The 15,141-nt window shown below is 39.8% G+C and overlaps 1 protein-coding gene across 2 annotated transcripts in view; it reads right to left on the bottom strand.

The window, feature by feature from the left end:
• Positions 1-11,792, bottom strand: part of il11ra (interleukin 11 receptor subunit alpha) — a 42,463-nt gene extending 30,671 nt beyond the window's left edge. For both annotated transcript variants that reach the window (XM_061069758.1, XM_061069764.1), the window contains exon 1: positions 11,685-11,792. The gene's annotated coding sequence lies outside the window, so the exon portion shown is untranslated. The remainder of the gene's footprint in view (positions 1-11,684) is intronic.
• Positions 11,793-15,141: the final 3,349 nt, after the last annotated feature.

Raw genomic sequence — 15,141 nt, 5'->3', positions numbered from 1 at the left:
TTGCTGGAAGCAGAATCAAACTTCAGTCTGAATAAATCCGTTACAATTAAAGAGAAGTGTTTGCTTCCTGGCTCACAAACAACTGTCCGACCAGTTTGCTTGAGATATAACAGGAGATACGGTGTGCCGGCATGACTTGGTTTCAAAGTTTGTTGATTTTGAGTCACTGTGTGTGTTTGTGTGTGTGTCTGGAGTGATCGAGGACATAGACTCAAAAGCCTGTGTAAGATCAAAGGCAGCGCTAGGAGGGAGGAACCTTTTCAGAGTTAAAATCTGTCAAACCAGAATAATAGAAGAATAATATCTGCATGATCTCACTAGTTTTACGGCATCTGACGAACAACCTGAACCAAATTTAATGTTTATAATGTTACAAAATCAGTGACTTGATAAGAAGATTTCCATCTTTTGACAATCAATCAATAACTTTATTGGTCCCAAGTGGGCAAAAATGTATAAAAACACAGACTAGTTACAATGAAATATTTTTCATCCTTTGGTTGGTTATTTACATTTCCAAACAAGGCACGGATAGAGGAAGGAAATTAAAATAAAGACAAACAAATAGAGATGAGTGTATTTCCGACATGCCAAGGCAAACAGAGGAGCTTTTAACCAAAAGAGAGTCTGATATGAAAACTGAAATCTTAAGCACAACCAACCGATTTTACCATCAACCCTTAGAATCATGTCAAACAGGGCGGAGAGAGTCGGCAGATGAGTAAGTTGAGATCTCCAAACAAACTCCAGACTTGGACTTCTGCCCGGCCCGCTGCACATTGTCCTAAAGATGTGTTTTAGCGATAATGGCTCTCGTCTCAATTTACATCTGCAGACACATGGACAAATATACCCTTCGAGAGGTTGGAGTGTGCATCAATATCAGGTTTATGGAATAGTCCCTATCACTATATAGGATTTTGGTCGTATTCCAAAGCCCCAAATAACCCTTTTAAGGTATCACCCAATGGTTTGGTATTGAGGTATCTCAACAATCTTTCCTAGAATAACAATGTCTTCATGATATCCAGAAACTGTCCACGTCCATTTGTTCAATGTCACTAGAGAATTTTGTGTACTCCTCCCACGCCATGCTCTCCAGACCGCCTAACAGTTTCAATGTTGCTTCCTCTGTCCACATTTAAACGTTTTCTGTGGTCACTCTCCTAATCTAGAGGCACGCACAGTATGATGGAACCGAGAAAAACACCACTTCTGAGCCCAGCAAGGGAGTGGAATCGATTGATAGACGTTTCAATTATCTTGTCTTTACTGATTGGACAAAAAATACTGATATAAGCTCTATTAGGAGCATCCGGCGACATGTGGATTTTAAGTACACAAATTCACTTGCAGAATGATCAGATCAAAGTGTGACAATGCATCAACAAGGCAGGACATGGTCTCCGCTACGCTGCTGCAGCCGCCAACTGTAATGTTATCTAACACAATGTTGACTCAGGGAAAACCCTCCTTCTTAACATCATTTCACTAAACGGAGTCTTCTTGGTCATCAAGTATTCTTATCTAAGGTTACAGAGGCCATGTTTCTCCTCACCACTGTTTTGTAATGTGTCATCCGATCCAACATTTTGTCTCATGCACAGTATTTTCATCATTTAGCAGCTGAATCCAGGTCAGCGCAAGAATAGTGCATTGGCCGAAAGCTGCAGTTTGTTTCCAACCGCAAAAAGTTTGGTTCTTCAACCTCGAGAAGATGCCAGGCCGTCAGTTAACTAGAGAGCTGGTTGCTTCTCCTACTCTGCCTCGAAAAAATAGCACAAGAACAGTTCTAGTGGTTGCACATCTTCGTGCATCCATATCTCTTGACTCTCAAATATAAACAACCTGTTCAACACCATGCAATTGGAAAAATAAACCAACGGCTAAGGACAATTTCCCGTATAAATCCATTCAAGAATGAAACAGCAGATCTTCTTGCCAAACATTGTTTTCTAGCACTGGGTGAGCAGTGTTTTTGTAATGCACTGATGTCAACGCTGCCTGCTTGACTCACTGCAACCAACCCTAAACCCAGGCCATAAAACAGTCTTCAAAAGAATATTGGGTTTGGCACAAGAATTTCCACACAGTTGGTAGATGATGCCATATTCAGCCAACTCCCATCAACTGTGTTGGTACAATGTGATCTAGTGAGCATGTGTGCACAGACATGATTCAGATCAATCGTAATCAGCCGTCCTGTTCATAATGATGACAATTTACTTAGAAAAGACAAATAGTTCTTAATTACTTTTTATGCATTGATTGCAATTCCAACGCCCAAGAACATTGGAAGAAGTTCTTGAAATGTAGACACATTTTTGGGGGATCTATCAGCAGACATGGAATAAATAATTCATTATTATGTTTTAATTTGTGTTACACCACCTGAAACTACACGAATCATTCCCTTTTCATAACCCTAGAATGGGCCCTTTATTTCTACATCTACGGAGTCCAACATGTTGCACCACCAGGTTTCTTAAGGGCACCACAGGGGCTATAATTGAATCTATGCATCTACACTACATGAACTGACAGATCTAACTGCACAAAGAAAAGCTATAGTTCCACTCCTCCAGAATTGTATATCCACATTTGAAGTGTCATGACATACGATAGTCTTGACACTAGCCAACTAACAATACTTTATGAGAAATAAACTAAATCAAATCTCATCTTGTCCAAACATCCATTTTGCCACTTCACCTGCATTGTGAAGGGTCCGTACCCTTAGAGACATTGCTCGTATAATCTTGGCTTCATTCTCATTTGTTTGTGCCACCTGGCTGCCAGATCAGATACGATTACTATGCTCGATAACACACATTTGGATTCCTTTTAAGGCTGCTAACGCTCCATGAAGACAACAAACACAGCAGAAGCAGGGGTGAAAGGCAGTCGGGGGGGTAAGATTGACAAAGAGCCAGTAAAACAATAAAGAGGGAGGCAGTGAGGAGAAAGAGGATGGGTTAGGAGTGAGCAAGGGAGCGAGGGAGAAACAAAACTGAAAGGAGAGAAGAGGAGAAAGAGAAGAAAGGAGGCAATGTGTGGTAGAAGTTGGAGCAGGTTCATACTTATTCTCTGTTGACATTCCAACACTGTTATGTCATCACACACACACACACACACACACACACACACACACACACACACACACACACACACACACACTGCTAGCCCATGACAATTTTTGCTCCATCTTAACTGACTCTCACATAATTCAAACAGACAGGTGTATCAATTATGTATGATCAGTCCAGGAAAAAATAGTCGCCGGGTTGCAACGGAAACACTTGAACACAACGTGGTCCAGAGAAACGCTCCTAGCTGCTTCACATGCTTCTCTCACACTCACAGGCCCTAAAATGAAGATTCTACCCAAGTGGTGAGTCGTCACATTTTCAAAACAAAGGGTGGCCTCTAAATCTTTAAGACCACCGAACTTTGCATTTCAGCCCTTTTTTCTGCAACTCTTGTCTTGAGCTACATAAAAGAGTTAATAGGAGGAGTGCCAACCATCGGAATTCTTCGCCTTCTGGATTCTTACTCTAAGGGTCTGCACTCTATCAACACAATTGGATGCATCAGGGTTAAAAAGAAGAACAAGATAAAAAACAAGCTCCATTGTATAGAAACTTACCCAAAATCTAAAGGAGAGGAAGATTTATTTTGACCATCATGTTATATAATGATTAACACTTCTTTAAAGACAAAATTTAAGTAAAAAGGAGAAAGAAATATAGCAATTCAAAATAATTCCTATTTGATTGTTCACAAAAAAGTTATATAAACCTGTTTATAAAATTCAAAAGTACATTATCTATGAATACACCAATATGTACTAATTAATTGGATACAAGCCCGTCATTTTCCACTGACTCATTTGTTCTCGGTGTATTAGTTCTACAAGTTTCAAGTTTCCATATCACCAACACTGTGGACCATGATTGGCCTCCAGAGTGTGATGGAGCATGTTTACTCCTGATGGAAGATTCACTAGATGCCAGATGTCTTACACAGAAATCTTTATTGAAGTTCTAGTCATCAAGGGGAAAAGAGATGAGCAATACACTGGGTAATGCCATTAAATTCTTAAGTATTTTAACCCATACAGAATGTACTAGAGTTCCAAATACGGGTATTCTTCATGGGACTTCTGGACATACCAATACATGTGTTAGGATTCCCCTAGGTAACAATAAATCACGCACCTAAATCCTGCTGTGTAATTCATGCAATACTTTCCCGATGGAAATCCCAGAGTGGAAGGGCCCCTGTGTTATGACTGTTCACAGCCTTGATCCGGAGGCTCGGCATACCATATCTTTATAACCCGGCTGCTAGGGAAACTGTTATTGGGAGCCGGGCCTGACTGACTCTATCAGTGAGGTCAAAGCTATTCCTCAAGCACACAACAAACAATTGCTGTGGAAACATTGACGAATACAACCTGATGACCTAAAGAAGGAAACATTCCTTTACACAAAATAGTTTTGATGTCATAAAATTTAGTTGTTACGTCCAGATGTTAAACTTGGATTTAGGAGAGAATACCTTTCCTTACCTTGTCATAATCAACCGATTCAGCTCAGTTCTATTCTAAAGAAAATATTTTTTTTACAAAGGATACACGCATGCAAATCATGCAAATCTGAAAAGGTCCACCACATTCAAAACGGACTCTTCCCCTTTTACAACACATATGTGAAGTGTGTTATTCAGTACAACCAATTACAAAAATATCTATATTCATGTCAAATATTAACTCTACGCGGAATCAGAACCTGCATCATTCATTATAGAGCCAATAAGTCCATCCAATAAAATCAGAGTAGCTCGTAAAGATCCTACAATTGAATGATCCACAGTTCCAAAGGTATAACCATGCTGTCACCTCTTTGGCTGACTGCCAGCGCTGCAGGAGTCAAAAGCTAGAAAAAGCTGCCTACAAGCCACACTTAAGGGAATACAGATTGATGTCTTTTGTATTGCAGAATACTTATTTTGGCACTAAAGTCCATATACACCCAAAATAAATCCACTACAGGCTTTTTTTGTAATGAGACAGACATAAAACAACTGCAAGTCAAAAAATAAGAGCTCCTTGTCTCTTCTTTACCTTTACTCTGGGATCTCATCGCTGCCTCTGCAAATAAAACCCTACTGAGATGTAACAGTGAGTCTGCATTAATGAACCTCTTCAAATAACAAGATGGTGGATCAATGTGCTTAGCTGACGGGAAAAAACGCTTTACTTCACTTCAGGCATCGGGTTCAAAACGAGAGCATTTGGGGGGATGGCAGTGACGGTAAATATGAACACCTGCAGGGAGGGAGTCAACATAGAGCAGCCAAATGGCTCATGCTTTTTTTTTTTTTGCTACAGCAGCTTGTAAATCAATCCTCAGTATTCTTCACACTGGTTTGGCACCACCTGCGATTTAGAGGCAGAGTTTTGTATAAAAGCAATCAGTGTTTTTATTCCAACACAAACTAAGAGTTTAATCCAGTTAGCTGTATATCCACAGTTTACACTACAGTGAACAGGGTGGTACAGTCGCTAGAAATCAGCACCATCTGCACATTTGTTATGAAAATGGTCATTTCTGAAATAATATGAAGTTACGTTGGTCACAGTCAAACATGACACTCAAAATGAAAACAAATTCTAACTGTGTCTGCGGCCAGTTGATAAAAATGCGGTTGGTTCCTGCAGTGGAGCTCAGTGAGAGGTCCAGAGAATCATAAAGCACATTTACATGGGAAGGAAGTACAGTCTTTAACATTTTTATTTCCTGGAACTTTTGGAGAGTGCATGTGGTTATTAAGTCCACAGTTATTCATCCCGATGAGTGATAAGGATAGAGTGGAGCTGTCAACGTCAGCCAGTCCTCTGCTGCTGTCAACTAGGAGCGTGTAAACCAGCCTTCATCACCACTGACATTTACTAACCCTCCTTTATACTGTATGTAAAGTTTTCCATCTAGTAAACTGATACCGAACCTTGCAGGGTTGTAATAAAAGACCAACTTCTATAAATCAATGGACACAATGAACAACAATGAGTTCAGAAACTGATCCATCACATTAGGTGTAGGTTGAAACTTGGTACTCTCCTTCCTCTCTCACGGCTGCGACGATGACACGACAAGTACACGGGCGGGAAAGAAGATGACAGAAAATACGCCATTACCCCAAATACTGCTGTCTCCGCCTTGGAACTCCAGTAGAAAATATGCCTTGTTTGGTCTTGAAATGCAATGTTTAAAGTAATTTATGTCGCCAGAGTTGGAAAACCGCTGTTAAGAGAGTGATATACATATAGGAGGATTACTGTGAATATAAATCATGCATCCACACAGTTTGTTTCAATGTTAATGTGGCATTTCATATAACATAACTTCATTCTTAAATTTAATTTATCTGGAGTCTTTAAATTATGGTGAACCTCCATGATATGGCTTGCTCTTTAGTGCTCTTATATAGCCATACATTATGCTCTTACATCTGCTAACAGATGAAATGCAGATGATCTCAGATCATTTTGACATATTTCCATCGTAACAAATAGAGTCCGCTGGCAGAAATCAGATTTTCTATCAGAAGCAGATGCAGCAAACTTCAGATGTTTGGCATCGAGCACCGTATATCAAAGAGCGAGGAGGCTTTCTTTGCAGCGCTGCCATATCCAGCCATGATTCAACATGGATTCATACAGGGAGACGTTTATTGTGGAACGGGCAGAGTTAACAGTGACAGTGGCTTTAGCTGCTCGAGGAGCACACCACAAATGTTCTTCCATGGAAAAAAAACATATTGGCCAACAAATATCACACTTTCACTATCGCCACACTATCTCCCAACTGGTCAGCCGCCCTCAGAAGAAGCCACAGCTCCGAACCACAGGGTCAAGCCAAACTTAAGCGGCTTGACCTTGTGGCTTGGAGCTGTTGCTGGGAACTGTAGCAAAAGTGGACAATCGTGGCAGAGGTAGAAATTAAATTGAAGCCAGGTTGCACTCAAATAACTTGCAACTCAGCGACTAGTCGTGAAATAACTCCTCGAGCGCAGGGAATAGTAAAACACACAGGGACAAAGTGCATGAACAGCAGCACAGAGGAGGAGAAAAACCCCAATCTGGGCCCCTCGAATTTGGTTTAATATCAAGAGCTGGCTCCTTCTGTCTCTCTCTCCCTCTCACACACCCACACACACACCAAGAACAGTTATGGCCTCAGACCTGGCAGGCACCACTCAAGTTCTTGGAGCAGCCTTCTCTCTAATTTAAACTTGATTGCCGTGGGCCTTGTGTGTGTGTGACTAGTGAAATATGAGTGTGTGGAGAAGAGACTATGGCGGCTTGGATTGGGTTTAGCTCTATGTGCATGCATATGGGATCGTCTGGGTTTGCGCCTGTGTATGTGCACGCACGACTCTGTGTCAAGGTCTAAGTGGAGACGCTGCATACTTTGTGTGGATGTGTGTGCGCTTGTGGTTGTTGGCCCGAGCGAGTGCAGCGATCGGACTGCCAGGGGGAGCTGTCTGCAGGGAATCAGCTGAATAACAGCACCTCTCTCAGAGTAGATTGAGGTGTTTGGAGGTGACTTGAGCTTAACTGAGCTGCACTACAGAAAGTGAACAAAAGACAGTGAGTCAGCTGTGCAGCGCAATTCTACACCTCAGTTTAGTCAGTTGCTTAAAAATACATTCGGCTTTTTATGAAACAATGGGGCCAGTGTAGTTTTAATTCCTGTCTCTGATTAATAATTATTCCTCTACGCATTCATGTGATTAATCATTTCATTACCTAAAAGCTGGTCCCGACTACTTTCTCTTAATAAATGTGTTATAGGGAAGACTTTTTGAAATATAGCTCCCCAGACTCTGCTTTATATTTCTCAGAACCATAGTGTAAAACCGTCACCTTGTCAACACTGCAGTTTACATGAAGTTTCAATGTGAACACTATTTAGTTTTTTCTGAAGATTTCATGTTTGAAAACTTCTGAGAAAGAACAAAATAAAAAACTCGTATCAGTTTTGCAGAAGCTATGAAACAAGGCGTTTCTGAGCACCTTGGATTTCCCTTTCCTTTTTAGGATACGTGTGTTACCTCATTTGTTCTCTGTATGTTTTACAAATGTGTATTTGTAAATTTTTACAAGCTTTTTGGTCACAATGTTTGTGAATCATAAATACTCTCCAGTCTTCTATTTATATGGAGAGAAAGAGACTCTAATCCATGGGTACGCACGCTACCTCCCCAGTGGTAAACAGCAAGGTATCTGAAGTTTGTCCTTCGCTGTGTACTTTTAGTTTCACTGTCGTAAAGTTGTAAACCCAGTAAAAGAGCTGACAGTGCAAGACTGTGACAGACAAGAGCATAAAACTATATCAGGCCACCCAGAGTCTGAAGTGAAATCCAGGAAAATCTCTTGTAATTGAAAAGAGATGAGGCAGAGAGAGGCCAGAGGTTTGTCTTCTCTCAACACAGAGTCTGCCATGATTTAAAGTACCTGGAACTTTTATTCCCAGGAACTCTTTTAAAGGAAATAAGGTTCCTGCAGACTGTAATTCACCTGCATTTCTCCTGACGCCTATAAACCATGAGAGAAAAGTCAAATTTGCCTGCTGACGTATCAACAACTGAGGCTATAACAGTCCACCAAGTTGTAGTAATGCAGGAGACTATACAACAATTACGGAAAATAAATCAAGCAACACTACAGCAACATGGGTTTTGTTCCTGCTGTGGAAACAAAGCTTCTAATGACTCTGGCTGGGACGGACGGAACAACAAAACGCCAACTCTCTGCATATACTCAATTGATGAGGTTAAATTAGCTAAATAGTGAGTAAAAGCAGGATCACTGGAAATCTGGGATGTATAAATTCTGTAGAACTGGCTGAACAAACTGGTTGATGAGTGAGTGAGTCCTTCTTTCTTTTCAAAATAATTTTAAATGGTCACCACAGCCAACCACCAATCAACCCGATACCTGACCATGACGTCTAAGTGCTGAACAGACCAACAACACTTCAAGCAACTAAATGCAACAGATTGTAATCTGCCATGGAGTCAAATATAGATAAGAACCACAGATCCTTGAAAAATATGCTAAAACTTTTTTAAGTATGATACGCTACAAAAACAAAAATAGGGGAGAAATGCTTTTACGTTGGTGTTGACGTTTCTACATAAACGATTCCAGCTGGATACTTGAAAACACCCACAAACACAGTGCGATCCGGGGATCTCACTAACTCACTTTGGCTTTAACACAGACTCACATACAGCTCTGCAGTAATGAAGACAATCACATCCTCTCTGATCGCAGGCCCGGATTCATATCAGATTTGACATTGTCTGACCATTTGAAAAAAATAAACAATTCAAAAGTAAAGTAGGAGAACAAAACAAATTAAAATCGCCTTCAGTGACCTCAGTGCTCTGCCCAACATTACGTATCTCATCATTACATTATGTTTGTCCTTGTTTTGACGAAATCCCCTTGTGTCTTCTTGACACATGATTCTTGTGTGGGAGTACGTTCAGACCGTGACTCGAATTCCTCGTGTGCGTAAACATACTCAGCCAATAATGCTGATTTCGCCTTTCGCTAGCTCATCTTTTTAAGGCATCACAGGGTGGGCGGTGTGTTTGATAAACACGAGCGTACTTTGACATCAGGTTACCTAACACTAACCCTTATATGCAAGGTGCGACCTTATGATGCAAGTCCCAACAGTATAGTCGTTCCTCTAAATGACCTCTTTGTCTTTCCTGATGGCTTTAAGCTGTAAATTAGTGATGTTACAGCACAAGATTAACCAAAATTTAGATTTTGATGCCTGAGACATTCAAGAAAAAGCAAATATCTGATGTTCTTTTGCACAACAGAGCTTTCTGCTTCGTCCCTCTGCCTCCTTCCACCACCGTCCTCACCTCTCCTACCCCTGAGAGGCTTCATCTTTCTGCTTGGACTGTTTGCATTCCTGTTGAGCTCTATTTAAAGGCGCGATGGCTGCGCTGGCTGGAGGAATGCACATCTGTAGAGAGACCCCGTCCCACTGTCTCTGTCTGGGTATGCGCATACTGTAGTTGTTACTATTTGCAGTACGTTTAACCTTTACTGTTTCCTGAAATTGTGCACAATTATATACAATAGGAAAGAGCAAGATGAAGAGCAGTGTTGTGTATCACATCCACAAGTGCTTATCATGATTCCAGTGATTCATTTATATGCTACAGTGTGTTTTTATGCTTGGGTTCTAGAGAAGAAAAGCGTTCTACTATCTTTACTTTACTTCTTCATTATCCCCATAAACATTATTTAACATAACATTTATGTTGTGGCTGATTGTTGTGTATTGTTTCATACAGCTCAAAAAACAAGTATGCCAGAAAAAACATCAAATCACACATATTAATTGATTATAACAATAATAACAAACTGTTACTCATACCAAGTGTTTTACTAAAAACAATATTTGATTGTTTGCTTGTGTGCTGCTTCTTTCTTCCAACAAATTTCAAAATAAAAGCTCAAACAGCTACAGCAACATGTAGCATCAACAACCATCACAATCATTTGATATTACATCAAATCAAAATCACACATATTGATTGATTACAAGAAATATAACAAACTTTAAATCAAGCTTAATGTCAAAGGTAATAATACTATTTGATTTTGGCTTGTGTGCACCATCTGCTTTCACACAACTTTCAAAATAAAAGCTCTTAAATCAAAATTTTAGCCCAAAACACAGCTGCAAGCAACATGTGACACTAACAGTTTATACTCTGTGTCAAACCAACACATCCCACATATTGGTTGATTAAAACTCTCATAACAAACTTTAAATCCAGCAAAATGTAATATGTGATAATGATATAAGATTGTTTTTGCTTGTTTACAGCTACAACTCCCAAAATAAAAGCTCTAAAATCTAATTTGAACACCAACAATTCAACTTACAACTCTTTTCCATTAAATGCCACAAAAACACATCAATATGACAACATATTGATTTAATAAAACTCAAATTACCAACTTTAAATCAAGCCAAGTTTCTCAAGTCATAACAATTATATTTGAACACCAACAATTTAACTAATTACATATTAAATGCCACAAAAACAAATAAAATCACAGTTATTGATTCTCTTATGACAAACTTTAAATCAAGTAAAAAACATCAAATGATAATGATATTTTATTTTTTGTTTGCTTGTTTGAAGCTGTTATCTTCCAACAATTTTCAAAACTAAATTTGAAAACCAACAATGTATCTAATTACACAATAAATATGCCACAAAAACAAATCAAATCCCACAGATATTGATTGAATAGAACTATCATAACAAACTTCAAATCAAGTAAAAAAATACATCAAATAAATATAATATTTGATTTATTTTTTTTGTACTGCTTCTGTCTTCCAACAACTTCCAGAATAAAAGCTCCAAACTTAAATTCGAGCATGTGACCCATCAAATAACAGTGAACGACGTCACTCACACGTAAACCAGCAGCGGGAGTGAATCCCCCCCACCCCACCACCTCTGCTCCCACTCCTGCCCGGGTGGACAAACTTTTTCTCCCCCCCACCAGGACAACTTCCTGCCCGCTAACGAGCCCTCTCTCCTCCCGGGGCTCGACGCCACTCACTCACCTTGAAAAGCCTCCTCCGCCGAGTCAGACGGGCATTATTATGTTGTCGCCTTCCATGGCTGTTTCCCCGGAGAGACTGGAGCCGGAGCAGCGGGACAGGAGAGGAGCAGACTGGGACTGAGGAGGAGGAGGAGAGGAGGAGGAGGAGGAGGAGGCCAGACGAGTCAACCCGCTGTCTGATTGGAGGAGCCGGCTGTCAGTCACCAGGGGGGCGGGTCGTGTGTGGAGGGATTATGGAGTCTGAGCTGTCAACACTGATCCAGGGTCAGAGGAATGTGACGTGAAACACAGGGATTATCATGCTGTTTACCTTCAAGCCTTTTATATAATGTTGTTTTATATCATATTATTTACTTGTTCTTATTGTTTATTATCTAAAGTCAATGTAGAAAATGACCAAACTGCACAAAAGCCAGTGATCAAACTATTGCTTTTTAAAAACTTTATCAAAAATCGATTAATTTCATATTGAAAATAAAACCAATGTAGTAAACATGTGTAGGACCCCCTCGAAAACAAGATTATACATCCTATGAAAATGTATTTCCTACAAATTAAATTTGATTCAAGATTTCACGTGTTAATTGAAAGATCCACAGTCGCAGAGATTAAGTGGTAAAATCAGAATTAAAAGACATAACAAGAATACCTTTCCCTCGGCATCTATAAAGTTTCCATCCATCTATGTGAGCATAAGAGAAAGTGCCAGATAAAACATGCAGCTTTGTATTGAATGAATTCCATTTATTGTTCATAAGTAGTGTTGACTGACAAAAAACATTCCGCCTCCATGGGAAGGAACAAGAAATGGCATTTGGGGAATTTTGCCACTAAATGGCTGTCTTCCACTAATTGTTAACTTGTGTACAAAAGCACAGAATAAGCGAAATGTTTTTCCTTAACCAGTAAATCATAATCAATCACATCACAAATAACTCTTCATTGTCAAAACCACAATAAACCACCATTCTACACAGTAAAAGCCTCCACATGGGGACAAGGATGGGACTGAAATAAACTCTTCCAGATTTTGCTTCCACGAAACAGATCCCCTGATTTATCTGGTTATTATCTCACCTGTTGTGTTATGAGAACATATGCACATTAATCCCACTAATGGCTCCAGCGCTCCACATTTAGCAGACAATAAACCGGGGTGACAATAACATCTCATTATCGAAGGCAGTGACCTTTCATACCTTAGCCTGAACATTAATGGAGGCAGAGAAGCACATGTGTCACTGTGACACAGAACAATTCAACAATACAGCCACAGATTCACCGCAGGGTGGAATCAACACCTCTTTTATTCAGTTTCAACGGAAACTGGGGGAGGTTTTTAAAGCAGACGTGTGATATTGGATCAAATGCAGATGTCTGATAATCCAGTGGCTCAATCTTTAGTCTCATAATCCTGGAAAATACTTATCTACAGAAGCACATTCTTTTTTATTTAATGTTTCACCTGTACGGACTTGAAGGAGTATAATGTCATGGCCCTAAAGCAAACATAAAATAAATTATCCAACTTTTATGACTCTAAAAATACTCATTAACCTTTACGGAACAAGCCATGCGCTCTATTTCAGGCTGTTTATTTGTGAAGTGACTTTGACCTTTGACCTAGATCTCCTCTGAAGCCCAAACAGCCAATCGTATCCCTTCCTGCTGAGTTTCCGGGATGAACAGGCTCATAGAGGAAGACAATTTGTCAGGGAATGTGTTCCGTCCGCTCATCAGGGAAGGGGATTTCCAATTTGAACAGATCAGGCCTTCCTCTTTCTGACCCCTGACCCGTCAGCTGCAGCCTGGAGGAGCTACAGTACAACAGTCTCATTAGAGGCAGCGGAGCAGAGAATATCAACGACAATACAACAACTTGAATGAAATCTTGGAAGGTTTATTTTTACTTTCGGCTGAGTCATGGCGTTAATTCAGATCTGACCCGCTCGTCCATCTGCACGGTTCTTTACTTTCAGTCTGTCGTCTCGTCCGTCCATCTGCTTCACTGAGGCATGAGCCAGTCTGCTCCCAGCCCCCTATCTTTTGTTATATCTATTTTTACTCCATCCTTTATTATATATTTATTTATATATTATATAATGTTTGACAGCATTTAGTTTTTACTCTTTTTTCATCATAATTCTTCATGTTTGTCTCCTTGTATCTGTGTTTTGAAAGTTGCTTTATAAATCCAGTTTATGATCATAATCATGTATCTATCTATGTTTGCGTTGCTATTATTTTTAATTCATGCACCACTTACCTTTCACTCCTATCACTTCTAACTATTGATTGTAAGTCTCATATCGGCAATTATAGATTTGTTAATATGTGTATTGTAACATTTTCCATAGGAAGACATTCATTTTGCTTGTGGGGATTTATCGAGCCAATATCAATCTATGATGCCAGATTATTTCAGGTGTGTTTAAAATAATGTGCTAAACGTAAAGTTTTAGATTACCCCCCAGAGGGACACAGTGGATTTGGAGTTGATTGAATAGTACAGAACATTGTCTCTAATCATCAGGCCTCAGTGCTCTCACAACTGAAAGTGAAAATGTGCTCCATTGTGTTCATCACAATAAAAATGCTGCAAAGCAATTCTCCGCAGCTTTCTCCCCCACCTGTTGCTCTGTGTGATAATCTGCTGACTCCCCCTGCTGGAAGATTCCCCTCTTTACATGCTGGACTCCAAACTGTTGACAGCAGATTAGGGGTTTGCAGCCTATTGAACAGTTTAAAGTTACAAATGCCTAAAAGTGATTTTGCTATGTACAGAGACTTATATTTGCCAAGATTCAACCTATAAAAGCTCCATAAGGATGTGATACATCAGAGCTGTGTGGAACCACATCTTTTGAACAGCAGGCCCACATCATGAGACAGTTCACTAATGCTCCCTTTGTTCCACTTGCTGACATTTGTGCATTTTATTCACTGCCACACAAACACTATAAACCCTAATTTGCATGATACCAAATAATCTGGATGGGATGTTTATGTCCCTGGAGCCAGTTTGTGATGTGGTTGAGCTGTGTGCTGCAGTTTGACTCACCCGCAGCCAGCAGATGTTACCGGCTGAGTCAGATCCCTACAAGTGCCTTGTTCACTTGTGCAAAGAAAGTAAACCACAAGTGTAAACGTTCAGGGTGTCATCGTATAAACTGTGATTTCAATTCAAACCAAAAATATTTAAAGGACACGATCTGTTTGCATATAAGTTCCCTGTGCCCCACCTGAAAACATCTGAACCTTTGGAAAACCGGTGGCTGACAGTTATGGACATCTTTAAATAACTTATATGTATTGTCTAAATATAGTACCTCAGTTACTATAGACATTGTGTTTCTCTTTATTTATTTATATGTATTATATTATATTCATACTAATATATATCATCACCTCTGTGGGAGTGGGCTGGCAGGTAAACACTTACACACAACAAACAAATG

Source organism: Limanda limanda, chromosome 1 (assembly GCF_963576545.1).
Source record: "Limanda limanda chromosome 1, fLimLim1.1, whole genome shotgun sequence".
Taxonomy (NCBI): domain Eukaryota; kingdom Metazoa; phylum Chordata; class Actinopteri; order Pleuronectiformes; family Pleuronectidae; genus Limanda; species Limanda limanda.
This window is presented reverse-complemented; position numbering and strand designations above follow the sequence as displayed.